This window comes from Cryptomeria japonica, chromosome 7 (assembly GCF_030272615.1).
Source record: "Cryptomeria japonica chromosome 7, Sugi_1.0, whole genome shotgun sequence".
Classification (NCBI taxonomy): Eukaryota; Viridiplantae; Streptophyta; class Pinopsida; order Cupressales; family Cupressaceae; genus Cryptomeria; species Cryptomeria japonica.
This window is the reverse complement of record NC_081411.1, coordinates 347,760,816-347,776,882: the sequence shown is the minus strand read 5'-3', so window position 1 is coordinate 347,776,882 and position 16,067 is coordinate 347,760,816.

Below are 16,067 nucleotides of genomic sequence, written 5' to 3'. Positions count from 1 at the left end.
GTTAGCGTTTCTTCCTGTTTGGGCTCCTTCATTGTGAAAATTAGTTTAACTACTAAAAAACCATTGCATGTAAACCCTTATACATCTACTACACCACCAAAGAAGCCACAAAAATGGCAATGATATGAACCACGTGAAGAATTAGGCATATGAAGGGAAATCCCAAAGACTCAATGAGCAACAAATGTAACAATCCAAATAGAAGTTTTATAACAGTCAAACATAGAGATTAAAAGCTCATGCCTAATGGATAGGTCTAAAGTGCTATAGACAACAAGGGTGGAAAGAAAAGTTTTAGAGATGAAGAAAACACACGCTTAGAGAGATTTCATTGACACCAAGGAGTAGATATTTGTTCTTGGCCTTGAATTCCTATAAATGCATACAAATCATTGCCAATGATAAAAGATATAGGTTTGTATAAAGAACCAATAATGGAGAATATGATGTTCTTGTTGGCATTATGTGAACCGGTATGTGGACATAATGACATTGTATATTGTCATTGATGTCAATATGTTGAAGAGGTATGAACCAGCATATGTGAGAACTAGTATAACACTGTGAATCGACATTTGTGAGAACCGGTATAACACCGTGAACCAACATTTGTGCCAAAGTGAAGAGGTGTGCTTGTTCAAGATGAACCGGCATATGGTTATGGGAACTGGCACATGCAAGCATTGTATGACTACTAGTTGGTAGTCTCAACTTCAGGGTTTTCGGTTGAAGTGCTTCAAGCCTGTATGGCTCAACCAGTGATCTTTGTGTAATGAGTAAGTCGTATAACAAAGAATAGATCATGTTGCCACGTTAGCCTTGCACACATGAAGGATCTTGCATGAAGAAGACTATCCCTATCTACCTTGGGAATTTGTGAAGTTTGTAAACAGTGAAAACACATGATGGATCATCAACCGCCATGAAATCAGTGGATAATGAATGATGGAGAATGTCTTGAGATTTATTCAAGATCTGCTACATTTAATACAGTATGATCAACTATCAGGATTGAACTGTTTGAATTCCTTAACCTAACAGGTCTAGGGTTTAGGGTTTATTCTACCGACCTATTTGTTGTCCTATAAGGTTGATATTGTGATTCTTTCAGAGGTTGTTGGCAAAAGCTGTGTGTGAGTATCCAAGAGAAGGGATACGAGATCCTTGCCAGACCAGAAGAGAGAAGTGATACCTACAGAGTGTAAGTGCAGAAGGTGAAGAGGAGCTTAAGAAGATCTGCATTTCCATTGAGTGTTGTTACTAGATCATTGTAATACATATTGATCTCTAACCACCTCAATAGTTGGAAAATCACCTAATAGGGTAGCCTTAACCAGCTTGCTGTAAATCCCTTAATAGGGTAACTCAAAATTATTGAGATCTGGAAAGCTAGAGAGCTCTGGAAATCCTTTAGCTATTGAGTTCTTGAAATCCTCTAACAAGGTACCCTTAACAGGGTTTAACCCTTAACCGGGTATTGTAGCCATCCCTTAACCGGGTGATCTCTAATAGGATTGGTTCCTAGCATAACCTTTTGTAATGTCTTTAACCGGACAAGGCTTCTAACAGAGCGGACTTCCAAAGAGTTCAACAACAAGCTTGTGGGTATTCATCCCCACCGTGGTTTTTCCTAGTTGGGTTTCCATGTGAAAAATATGTGTGTCATGTGTGATGCTTTGTTATTACCTATTAAGCATATGATGGTTCCATGTTTTATGCCTGTCAATAAAACATGTTGAACTAGCTGTTGTGAAGATATGATGATAGATTACCTATTCATACATAAGGGTGAAATGGTAGTGTAGTTTTGAGTTGAGTGGAAAGCTCAGTGAGTAACCAGTTTATGATTGTTTTAGTTTTTCTTAGTTTTACCGGTTGCACTCTATTTCAAACTAGTGTCACTGTTTGCCAGTCATTTGGAGTGATTGCTGCTAAACCAGTTTAGGGTTGTATTTTGTCTGTACTGATTCACCCCCCCCTCTCAGTATTGGTTTGGTACTATTCGTTCATCATTGAGTTATCAATTAGTATCAAAGCTGTCTAGGTCCTTTGTGTTGTAAGCTTAACCACTTGAGGTAAAGATCCCAGTCAAATGATGAAGAGGGAAGGTCCAAAGTTTAACAGGGAAAATTTTGGTATATGGAAAGATAGGATGAAGATATTCATCAGAAGCATGGGTGCTCAACACTAGAGTTATGTTGAGAATGTCTATGTTGTCCCTACCGGTACTCTCACCGATGACCAAAAGAGAGAGATACAATAAAATGGGCAAGTCATGGAAGCCCTTATTAGTAGTCTATCTGACATTGAGTTTATTGATGTTCAAGACAAGGTAAATCCCAAAAAGGTATGGGATGCTCTTGAAAACATCTATGGTGGTGATGAACATGTAAAACAGGCTAAGGAAGAAAGTCTGAGAGGGAAGTTTGAAGATATGCAGATGGTTGAAGGTGAGACCATTCAACAATATGAAATAACAATCAAAATAGTTGTTGGAGAAATCAAGAGTGCAAGTGGTAAAATAGAAGATTCCACTGTGCTAAGAAAAGTCCTGAGATCCCTATTGCCAGTCTATGCAATAAGGGTTGTTGATATTCAAGAGCTGAGATCAATAGACAAGACTAAGGTATCCTTGGACTCCATCATAGCCAATTTGACAACCAATGAGCTAAATAGTTTTGATGGTAGTGCTCAAAAGATTGAATCAACTTTTAAAGCCTCTGCTATACCATCCAGAAAAGGAAAAGAAGCTAGCACTAGTGGTGAACCTAGACAGAGTAGAGAAATGGATGATGAGGAGATTCTAATGGCATTTGAAGCTCTCCTTGCCAGGAAGCTTCCTAAAGGAACCAGTAAATACAAAGGTAAGCTACCTTTGAAATGCTTTTCTTGTAACCGGATAGGACATATTGCTATAAACTTGTAGCGTCCTAAAATTGTGACACTTGCAATTTCGACTGCATTTCGGTCTTCACGATGGCGACGCAACACGCAACCTGAATGGAGACCCTGAAACTTGCTCACGACACCGAAAACTGCATTTTTCAAGCACCCTGGCCTGAACCTCCTTGCACCCTGCTGTCCCAGGAGGTGGGACCAGAGCGCCCAGCATCCTGGTCCTTCAGGACCAGGGCGCCTAGTGCCCTGGTCCCTGGGTCCTATTTTGGGCCCGGTCTCCTAAGGGGCTCGGGTCTTTTTGTTTGCAATTTAGAAATTACATTTCCTGGTCGGCCTAAGGTCGGGAAAATCAGTCTATCAGCCCTAAATGACAAGTATATAAACTACATTTTTCTCTCTCATTTGGTATGATAGATGAGGAGGATAGGTGTACAAAGTGTGGAAATTATACTCAAGCATTCAAGCATTCAAGCATTCTTTCAAGCAATTGATCATTTCAAGTCTCCATTCAAGGCTAAGTGTTGCATTCAAGTCAAGGATTCAACCATTGAAGAGGAGATCACATACTACATGCTACAACATACAAAATACAACATCTATACCTTCGCACATAAGGATACAAACATCCTTAGAACAAGGTATTAGTACTTGTTTTACATACATTTACATTTACAGCTCTTGCTCATTTCTTGGTTAATTCAAAAACTGGGGTTTGACCTAAAGGCAAACCCCTAATCCCTAACCCCCCAATTGTCTTCTCTTTTCTGTGTGTAGGTTACAGGTACACGGCTGAAATTGAAGATCTGGAATCCTTGTGCAGAGACGAACAGATCCCCCTTTGTTTCACGTATTTTTCGGAGGACCGTGGCACCGGGCGCCATCGTCCCGACAACTTTTGCTCAAATTTGCAAGACAGTGCCGTATCGACATTTTACTACTAATTCCAAGTCCGCAGCTTCATCCTATAACCCGAACTCAGTTTAGAAGTGAATCTTTATGACTTTCTATGCATGCTTAGCTTAATTTCCTTAACAACATTCTTTACAAAAGAGGGTAGCCTTGCTTTCCTAACCCTTGAAATTCATTTAGCATCCAATCTTGCATTACGTGGGATTGGATCTTATGAGTTTCAATCCCTCTTTTGAATGTAAAGTCTCCCCCCTAAGTGAAAAACCATCGAATCCTAGCAAACCTCCCTTCTCTCTCCTCTGAGTTGGAAGAGGGGAGAACAACTAGGGTTCGATCGTGATTTTCCGCTTTACATTTTGGTGAACCCGACGTGAACATCCTTTCTGATTTTTCATGCTTAGATCTAAAAAAAAATTAATTACATTTTCATGTTTGATCTTTTGCAAAATTTTAGAGGTGATTGCATAAAAACCCTAAAATTTTCTTTTTAGTAATTGAACTTGCGAAATGTCTAAATGTTAATGCCTGTTTCAGATCTGCCCTTCTACAAATTATCAATTCATATTTGTGCTTTAATTCTGAAAATTAAGTGGTTAAGTGTCAAAACCCTAATTTTTGAAACCCTCTTGATTCAACCTTTGTCCGACAATTTCACTGATCAAAACATCTCCAAATCAGCTGTAACTTTGGATTCTGCAATAAAATCACAATATCCTTCATCCCTGAAAATTTGGAAAAAAGTTGCGAGGACCATGTTGCACTCCGAGCGCCATCGTCCCCGACATTTTTTCCAAAATTTCGGGAACGAGATCTTACTGTATTTTCCTGCTAAGATCCAGAATTTTGGCTGATTTTGTCAATTATAACACTTTCAAAATTACAGTCAAAGTTGGTCTTGCGATTGCTTGGTCTAAGGCTTCTAATCATTCAAAAATCATTGAAATTAAAATTTTGTGTCAAAATTGCGTTTTTATTATCATAAATCTGAAAATTGCATTTGCATTCATTCGAAATTTCAGTGCTTTATTCAAATTCTTGCATTTTGTGACTTTTGAAATTAAGTGTTTAATTACAACAACTTTGGTTTCTGCTTTCAAAATTGAATTTTGCATGAAATTGAGTCAATTTTCAAATTTCAAAATTTGCATTGCTCTTGACATTCCCTCTAAAATCATAAAATTCAAAATTTCAGTTTCCCTCTCTTTTTCAAAATTCAAATTTTGCATTTTTCGACAATCTTGATAGGGTTCAATTTTGAATTTGCAACTTTAATTTGGCCTATCTACAGATCGTAAAATCACTCATTTTTTTCAGATTAGCTCTAAAATCATCATACCTTTCATCCCTGCAAATTTTGAAAAAAGTTGCAAGGACAGTGTTGCACTCCGGGTGCCACGGTCCTGGACTTTTTTTCCAAAATTTCGAGAGACTGTTGTGATTGCATTTAACAGCTTAAATCTAGAAGATTGGCTGATTTTACTGAAAATTGCTACCTCTAAAATCAAAATTTTCTCTCCTTCTCTAGTGCATGAGTTTTACAACAATAAGCCCTACTTACACTATTCCCGTTAGACGAAGCCGTAGAATTAAGTCTTTCCAAGGTTTAACTACTGAGGAGATGGAACCTAATTTGAATAGCCTTTTTAACGAGGACATGGGTAATTCCTCTAATCCTCCTAATGATGAAGAAGCTCTCCATGAGGTTTCTGTAGAACAACTTTTGAAATTGGATAACCAATTTGACGATTTTCGACAATGGATGTCTCACGAATACCCTGATAGTCAAGCTCTTCCTTTAATTGAGGGTCTAAAACGTATGCTTCAAAGTGATAAGAATGGAATTGATATTTTGCGTGGTATTGCACACATTGTGGATTCGAATGTGATGCCTATGAAGAGTTGTGCTGAAAATTTAGGTTATACACAACCTCCTACACAAGACAATCATTCTATTCCTTTGATGACTCCTATTGCTAGTATACCTACCTTTACATCAAACATAATGGCTACTTCAACACAAGACATTCCTCCTATGATCACCAATCATGGGGGCAACCCTTCTTCTTCAATTAACCCTCTTCCTTCATTCAATCTGACTTCTTCATTCATTCCTCCAATGAGTGTTCCTATTATATCTCCACAAATGAACATGACGCAAGGGGGCAATTCATTTAATCATTCCATTCCTCCTTGTAGTGTTCCTCCTGTCCAATCATCTCCTATGAATAATTATCATAGAGTCCCACCACCTTACTCTCTACCTTCTTTCAATAACATAACACCTCCATCTCAATCTAACACATCCAATATGAACTCTTCGACTGAAGCGACCATTAACAATCTAGCACAAACTGTCTCTTCTTTACAACAACAAATTGCCTCTATGAATCAATCTAAGTTTAGTGTGCCCACATTTGATGTTGCGAGCCCACTTTCTCTTGACATTGTCCGACCTATTCCTCCTAAACATGTTGAAATCCCGCATTTGGAACTTTATAATGGTAAAGGAGATCCTCTAACACATGTTAAGACTTTTCAAACAATTTGTACTGATTTTGCTTATGACCAAAGGTTGCTTGCAAAACTGTTTACTAGAACATTAAGAGACAAATCCCTACAATGGTATTGCTCGTTGCCTTCTTATTCTATTACTTCTTTTGAACAACTTGCAAATGCTTTCATTCAACAATTTCAAAACAATATAAGTCCTAAAGTTACTTTGATTGATTTAATGCATTGTAAACAAGGTGTTAAAGAAAAAGTGACTGATTTCATTGGTAGATATAAGCATTTGTATGCTCAAATTTCTTTTCCAGTGCCTGACAATGATATTCAAAGAATCTTTATTTCTAATTTACAAAAAGATATTCGAGACAAACTTCTATTTTCTGAGTTTACTTCTTTCCAACAGTTGTGTGCAACTCTTCACAATTATCAACTGACTATGAGTCAAATGGAACAATCACATCCTATGGCTCCGAGTGATAAGGGTGATAGCAGTCAACAACCATTTGGGAAGTTTAAACCGAACAGAGATTCCATCAAATTCAATGAAAACATCATCAACAACAATGTGAATGCAGCATCAGGTGTGCCTCCTATTTCTAAATTTTTCAAGAGAGAAAGAAAGTATACTCCTTTGAATGAATCATTGCATAGTATTATGAGTAAGTTATTGGAACAAAATGTGCTTACTCTTCCTCCTATAAGACAAATTGATCCTGCAAAGATTACTTCACCTTATTTTGATAACAAAGCCTTTTGTCAATTCCATCATCAGCCTGGGCATGATACTGAAAAATGTTTTTCTTTAAAGGGTAAAATTCAAGATTTGATTGATAATAATACTATCTCTGTTTCTGGAGTGAATGATAAAGGCAACACATCTTTAGCTCCTCCTAACCAAAATCTTCAGATTTTCACTGATCCATTGCCTTCTCATACCTCTAATGCGATTGAGGCTAATGATTCCTCTCTTTCATCTGATGGTCTTGTGTCTATGACCCCAAATGTGATTAACTTTGTAGAGCAGCAAGAAATCCCTAAAGAACCTTCCATCACATTTCATTCTAGCAAAACCATTAGGACACCTGATGGTCCTTTATACATAGTTGCAAAAGTCAAGAATACACCTTGCCGTGGAGTGCTTATTGATCCTTCATGCATGATTAATGTTATTACTAAAGAATTTCTTTTTACTTTGCAATTGAATCAAGTGATATATGACAAAACAGATGTGATTGTGAAATTATTTGATGCATTTTCTTCTCCCGCAATTGGTTCTATTACATTGCCTATTGAAGTCCATAACAAATCCCTTGATGTGAACTTTGCTATTATTCCATCTTCCGAACAATTTCGTGTGAAGCTTGGCTATCCTTGGCTATCTTCCATGAAAGCTATTGCTTCTCCTATTCATAAGTGTTTGAAATTTCCCCATAATGGTGAAGTCGTTACTGTCAATCATAGTCTCTTTAAACCAGTTGAAAGAACCTCTAGTGTTCCTCCTGATTACTTTTGGCCTAAACAATTCCAATCTCTTCCTCCGCGAAGTGATCATCTTTTCAAATCTTATCAAAAGTGGAAAACAGATATGATCCTATCTCTAAGTGAACCTAGAACACCTAAACTTGACATTCCTATCATTCTTGAGAAGGAAGTTCTTCCTTTGAAAGATAAAACTAATGTCTTTCCTCAAGAAGATTCCCAACCCATCCCTATGGATGTGACTATGTCTATGCCTAATAAACTTCCTAAGAGTAGACCTATACCTCCTCATCATGATGGACTTGGTCTTCTCCCTAAACCAAAAATTCTTCCCTTATATGGAGCAGTTCCTCCTCCTTCTTTTTATAGAGAGAAGAGACCTTCTTCTTCTCCTATTATTCAGCCTAAGAGACTACAACCTAAACACCCAAGTACTAAGGATGAGAACATTCCTCCTCCTCAGTCTTCTCCACTTCCTACTAAGACTAGACGAAATCGTTCTGCACATGAACGCCAACGAAAAGGCTCGTCTTAGAGCTCAGGTAGCTGCTTCTCAAACTTTGCAATCTCCAAAAACACCTTCAACAAGCATTATTCCATTTTCTCCTCAGCCGGACATTGAGCCTAAATCTCCTAAACATAAGATGCATGATGATCTTGATCTTGTGCGAGTTAAAGATCCTATTTTTATAAATCTTGATGACGATATAGATGAAAATGTTACTCCTCTTGCTTCTGATAGTGAATATGAACTTGTTGATGTTGATAACCATTTATCTAATGAATTTTCTAAAGCACTTATCCTAGCTCCTAGACAAGAACAATGTGGCTCGGAACATGAACATAGCCCTTGTTTGGATCTTGTGATAGCTCCATCTGCTGTGTTGGATGTTCCTCCTCTAGCGTGTTCCCTGCCTTCCCGAAACATTGATCAACAAGATCGGGGGGTAGATGACGTGCTAGACTAGTTACATTAGCATAGCAGATTCTCTTCTCCTCTCTTGTGTTACTTCTTCTATATGTTATTCTCATTCTTCTATTTGTTGTCCTTAGTGTTGTCTACTTGAGGACAATGCAAAGCATTGAGATCTCTTGATCTCTCTCATGTTGACTCAAAAGACACATGTGTTCCCTTCTTCTAGGTGACCTTCCTTGATTGGGGAATGAAGAACAATTATGCATACATACATATGATATATATACATGAATTATCATATAGCATACTGACCCCGAGGAAAGTGAAGTCACCTCGTGCTTTATGTTTTGTGTCTATTATCCTTGGGTTTATCTCACACTTGGGGGCTAAATCCTTGCGATAACGTGCTCCTTTCTTATTTCTTATGTATCTCACTACGTTAAAACAATCACCCCCAGTGAGGCGTGTGTGATCGCTTTAACGTAGGGGGGCATACATCCCGTTCATATCTTTTCAAGATACTTGAAAATTTCTTGGTAAATTTAACCTTGCCTTGAAAATTTTTGATATCTTTCTTGCATGACTCATAGTGAGGGAACCTTACTACTGATAGTCATGGTTCTCCCTCGTGATCTTCCCTTTTACTTTGTCAATCGAAGTCGTAAGATCCTTAGTCCACTGGGGGCTTGGTGTATCTTGCCTCCTTGACGTGGTGAAAGTCTTTCAATATTGTTTCCTTGTACTTTACCGGAAGTATGAGCATACATACTCCCGCTAAAGTGGGGGCTAAATGTAGCATCCTAAAATTGTGACACTTGCAATTTTGACTGCATTTTGGTCTTCACGATGGCGACGCAACACGCAACCTGAATGGAGACCCTGAAACTTGCTCGCGACACCGAAAACTGCATTTTTCAAGCACCCTGGCTTGAACCTCCTTGCACCCTGCTATCCCGGGAGGTGGGACCAGAGCGCCCAGCGCCCTGGTCCCTGGGTCCTATTTTGGGCCCAGTCTCCTAAGGGGCTCAGGTCTTTTTGTTTGCAATTTGGAAATTACATTTCCTAGTCGGCCTAAGGTCGGGAAAATCAGTCTATCAGCACTAAATGACAAGTATATAAAGTACATTTTTCTCTCTCATTTGGTATGATAGATGAGGAGGATAGGTGTACAAAGCATGGAAATTATACTCAAGCATTCAAGCATTCAAGCATTCTTTCAAGCAATTGATCATTTCAAGTCTCCATTCAAGGCTAAGTGTTGCATTCAAGTCAAGGATTCAACCATTGAAGAGGAGATCACATACTACATGCTACAACATACAACATACAACATCTATACCTTCGCACATAAGGATACAAACATCCTTAGAACAAGGTATTAGTACTTGTTTTACATACATTTACATTTACAGCTCTTGCTCATTTCTTGGTTAATTCCAAAACCGGGGTTTGACCTAAAGGCAAACCCCTAATCCCTAACCCCCCAATCGTCTTCGCTTTTCTGTGTGTAGGTTGCAGGTACGCGGCTGAAATTGAAGATCTGGAATCCTTGTGCAGAGACGAACAGATCCCCCTTCGTTTTGCAGATTTTTCGGAGGACCGTGGCGCCAAGCGCCATCGTCCTGACAACTTTTGCTCAAATTTGCAGGACAACGCCATATCGACATTTTACTGCTAATTCCAGGTCCGCAGCTTCATCCTATAACCTGAACTCAGTTTAGAAGCGAATCTTTATGACTTTCTATGCATGCTTAGCTTAATTTCCTTAACAACATTCTTTACAAAAGAGGGTAGCCTTGCTTTCCTAACCCTTGAAATTCATTTAGCATCCAATCTTGCATTGCGTGGGATTGGATCTTATGAGTTTCAACCCCTCTTTTGAATGTAAAGTCTCCCCCCTAAGTGAAAAACCATCGAATCCTAGCAAACCTCCCTTCTCTCTCCTCTGAGTTGGAAGAGGGGAGAACAACTAGGGTTTGATCGCGATTTTCCACTTTACAAAACTATCCTAGTGGCGATAATAAGGACAAACCAGAAAGGTTCAGGAAATTCAAAGGAGGAAACTAGAGAAATTGTTTTGTGGTAGTTGATGACGGTGTGACAGATGAAGAATCAGAGGATGAAGAAAATGAAGATATTGTATTTGTTGTTGTCAAAGAAGATGTGTCAGACAAGAAGGCTCTTGTCTCCTAGTTTGATAATTCCAATGAGTGGATCATTGACAGAGGCTGTTCTCACCATATGACTAGTGACCGGAGCAAGTTTCTATCCTTGGAGGTGTTGTTCACTTTGGCAATGATGCACCATGCATGGTCAAAGGCAGAGGGTTCATCTCTCTGAATGGAAAGAGAAGTGCTAACAATGTGTACTGGGTTGATGGTCTCAAACACAAGCTTTTGAGTGTTTCCCAACTGAATGACAGTGGCCTCACTCTGGAATTCAAGAATGGAGTATGCAGAATCAAAGGAAAAGATGGTGACTTGGTGGCCATTGTCATGCAAACCAAAGGTAACCTATTTCATTTGAATGCAAATATAAGTACATGTCTTATGGCTAAGTTTGATGATAGCTGGATATGTCATAGGAGACTCCGCCATGTAAACTTTGATAACATTGTCAAGGCTAGTAAGATCAAGGCAATTAGAGGGTTGTTGGTGCTAAGAAAACTAGATAATACCTTGTGCAGAGAGTGTCAATTGGGGAAAATTTCTTCCTCAACCTTTAAAGGTAAATCTTTCACTGCTGACAACTGGCTTGATCTTGTGCATACTGATTTGTGTGGTCCTATGAAAACTAGAAGTGTGCAGGGTGATAGGTACTTCATGATTCTCACTGATGACTGCTCAAGAATGATGTGGGTCACATTCTTAAAAGACAAGTTTGAAGCCTTTGTGAAGTTCAAAGCTTTTAGAGCATTAATGGAGAAGGAAAGTAGTAAAAGGATCAAGTGTCTCAAAACTGATCAAGGAGGGGAATTCACTTTTGGTGAATTCAACAAGTATTGTGAAGAATTTGGCATCAAGAGGCAACTGTCTGCCCCCCAGACTCCATAGTAGAATGGCCTAGTAGAGAGGAATAACCAGACTATGATTGAAGCAGCTAGAACCATGTTGATTCAAGGAAAGGTAGCTCACACCTTTTGGAGAGAAGTGGTGAGCACTGCAGTCTACACAATGAACCGGGTACTCATCAAGAAAGGTAAGGAAAAAACTCCTTATGAGTATTGGACTGGTAAGAAACCTGTGGTTAGCTACTTTAGGGTATTTGGTAGCAAATGTTACACCAAGAGGAGTGAACATTAGGGCAAATTTGAAGCTAAATGTGATGAGGGAATAGTCCTAGGATATTCCACCAAGAGTAAAGCTCTCAAGTGTTACAACAATAGGACTCAGAGAATTATGGAAAGTATCAATGTAAGAGTTGATGAATCCTCTAAGAAAACTGAGGAAATTGATAGTGAGTAAGCTTTAAATGAACCAGTTACAACCTTCTGGGAACCAGTTGTTAGTCAACCAAGTACCAGTAACAGTGTTCCTGAACCGGTGAATGCTGATACTGATGAAGATGAGGATGAAGAGGAAAAGAAAGAAGAACCAGTCAAGACCATTCCTCGGTATGTCAAGCTAAATCATGATCCTAAGTAGATCATATAAGATAAGGATGTAGGAATCCTTACAAGAAGAAAGATCAGAGAAAACTCATGTATGATCTCTGAATTTGAGCCTGAGTCATTCAAAGAGGCTCATAAAGATGAAGACTGGATCAAGGCAATGGAAGAGGAACTTGACCAAATAGAGAAAAATGGTACATGGTCCTTGGTACCCAGACCAGAGCATAAAAATGTCATTGGCACCAAATGGGTGTTCAGAAACAAGCTGAATGAGGATGGCACAATGATTAGGAATAAAGCCAAATTGGTGTGCAAAGGATATGCTCAAGAAGAAGGAGAAGACTATGGAGAAACCTTTTCTCTTGTAGCCAAATTGGAAGGAGTTCGTATGCTTCTTGCATATGCAGCTTTTAAAGGCTTCAAAGTATATCAAATGGATGTAAAATCTGCATTCCTGAATGGTGTACTTGAAGAGTAGGTGTCTATTGAGCAACCAAATGGGTTTTCCCTATTTGAAGATAGTGACATGGTATTTAGGCTACATAAAGCCTTATATGGTCTAAAGCAAGCACCTAGGGCATGGTATGAGCACCTACATTCCCATCTTGTGAAGATTGGATTTGAGAGAACAAGTGAAGATAACAATATCTACTTGAAGTCTAAAGGAGATCAGATCCTGATCTGTGAGGCATTTGTTGATGATATTATCTTTGGTGATGATGACAAGATGAGTCATGAGTTTGCTAATGAGATGAAGGAAGAGTTTGAGATGTCACTCATAGGGGATATTAAGTTCTTCATTGGACTACAAATTCAATAGATGAAGGATGAAATCTTTATCACTCAGTCCAAATATGTCAAAGAGGTATTGAAGACCTTTGGCATGGAAGATAGCAAACCGGTTGGTACACCAATGGTGACCAGTTGTAAACTATCCAGAAAGGATGACTCTACATTGGTTGATGAGAAGGAATATTGATCAATGATTGGTAAGTTCCATTATGTAATACATAGAAAACCAAATATTGCACATGCAGTTGGCATTACTGTAAGGTTCCAGAAAAGTCCAAGAGAATCCCACTTGGTTGCAGTCAAGCGGATTCTTAGGTATCTAAAGGGAACTGTTGACTATGGATTGTGGTATCCATATAGCAAGGACTTCAACTTGAAAGTGTTCACAGATGCTGATTGGGCTAGTAATGTAGATGATCGGAAGAGCACAACCGGTGGTGCATTCTTCCTTAGTGGTAGATTGGTCTCATGGATGAGTAAAAAGCAGAGTATGTTGCAACTTTCATGAACTGCACTCAGACAATTTGGATGAAGCATGTATTGAAAGGCCTCAAAATCCCTGTACCTAAACCAGTAAGTATATTCTGTGATAACACAAGTGCTATCAATATTTCAAAGAATCCAATTTTACATTATAGAACCAAGCACTTTGAGCTTAAGTATCATTTCTTAAGGGAAAAGGTTCAGAGCAAAGAGATTGCACTGGAGCATGTGTCTAGTAAGGAGCAGTTAGCAGACATATTCACCAAGCCTCTTCCAAAGACTACATTTACACACTTAAGAGGTGAATTAGGGGTACTGCCCCTTCAAGAGGTGATGTAAAGGTATATTCTCCACATCAATCATGTATTGCATACTCAAATCTTTCTTCAGGATTGATGTGTTGAAGGATGCTACTCCTTAAGGGGAGTAGCATAATGGAACCAAGAAGCTTGTGCCTCCACTTTGGCATTGTTGTCAAAGGGGGAGAAGATGTCAAGCGGAGAAGATATCTGTAGAAATTGGGGGAGAAAATGTGAAGCGGAGAGATATCTTTGTATATTGCCATCAATGCCAAAGGGGGATATTGTTGGCATTATGTGAACCGATATGTGGACATAATGACATTGTATGTTGTCATTGATGTCAATATGTTGAAGAAGTATGAACCTGCATATGTGAGAACCAGTATAACACTGTGAATCGGCATTTGTGAGAACTAGTATAACACTATGAACCGACATTTTTGCCAAAGTGAAGTGGTGTGCTTGTTCAAGATGAACCGGCATATGGTTATGGGAACCGGCACATGGAAGCGTTGTATGACTACCGGTTGGTAGTCTTAACTTTAGGGTTTCCGGTTGAAGTGCTTCAAGCCTATATGGCTCAACCAGTGATATTTATGTAATGAGTAAGTAGTATAACAAAGAACAGATCGTGTTGCCATGTCAGCCTTGCGCCTGTGAAGGATCTTGCATGAAGAAGACTATCCCTATCTACCTTAGGAATGTGCAAAGTTTGTAAATGGTGAAAATGTGTGATGGATTATTAGCCGCCATGAAATCGATGGATAATGAATGATGGAGAATGTCTTGAGATTTATTCAAGATCTATTGCATTTAGGGTCTATGCTACCAACCTATCTGTTGTCCTATAAGGTCGATGCTATGATTCTTTCAGAGGTTGTTGGAAAAAGTTGTGTGTGAGTATCCAAGAGAAGGGATACGAGATCCTTGCTAGACCAGAGGAGAGAAGTGATACCTGCAGAGTGTAAGTGCAAAAGGTGAAGAGGAGCTTAAGCAGATCTGCATTGGCATTGAGTGCTATTACCATATCATTGTAATACCTATTGATCTCTAACCACCTCAATAGTTGGAAAATCCCCTAACAGGGTAGCCTTAATCAGCTTGCTATAAATCCCTTAATAGGGTAACTCAAAGTTATTGAGATCTAGAAAGCTAGAGAGCTCTAGAAATCCTTTAGCTATTGAGTTCTTGAAATCCTCTAACAAGGTACCCTTAACAGGGTTTAACTCTTAACAGGGTTTAACCCTTAACCGGGTATTGTAGTCATCCCTTAACCAGGTGATCACTAACAGGATTGGTTCCTAGCAGAACCTTTTGTAATGTCTTTAACCAAACAAGGCTTCTAACAGAGTGGACTTCCAAAGAGTTCAACGACAAGCTTGTGGGTATTCATCCCCACCGTGGTTTTTCCTAGTTGGGTTTCCACGTGAAAAATATGTGTCATGTGTGATGATTTTATCTTGTGATGCTTTGTTATTACCTGTTAAGCATATGATGGTTCTGTGTTTTATGCCTGTCAATAAAACATGTTGAACTAGCTATTGTGAAGATATGATGATAGATTACCTGTTCATACATAAGGGTGAAATTGTAGTGTAGTTCTGAGTTAAGTGGAAAGCTCAGTGAGTAACCGGTTTATGATTGTTTTAGTTGTTTTGAGTTTTACCAGTTGCACTCTGTTTCAAATCGGTGTCACTGTTTGCCAGTCATTTGGAGTGATTGTTGTTGAACCGGTTTAGGGCTGTATTTTGTCTGTACTGGTTCACCCCCCCCCCCCCTCTTAGTACTGATTTAATACTATTCATTCATCATTGAGTTATCAGTTCTTAGGAACACAATAATATAAGCATGAATCTCAGAGTAATCACAACATCAAAAGATAGTCCAATGATAGATTTTGAGATCTCTTTTTGGCAAAGAAATTATCAAAGGGTGACAGTTGATATTTAGGAGAAAGTGGAGCCAATCAAAAGAAGTTTAATATATATGAAAAACAAAGATCAATAATAAAAATCATAGCAAGTATGTCCAAGGATAACAAAGAAATATAACTATGAGGCAACAAGGTTTTATGACCAAATATAACTATGTGAACAAAGAATCATGTAAAGACATAAAGAGGTAAGGTGGTATCCTTACGATCAAAGTATGACAATTACCAATATTATGA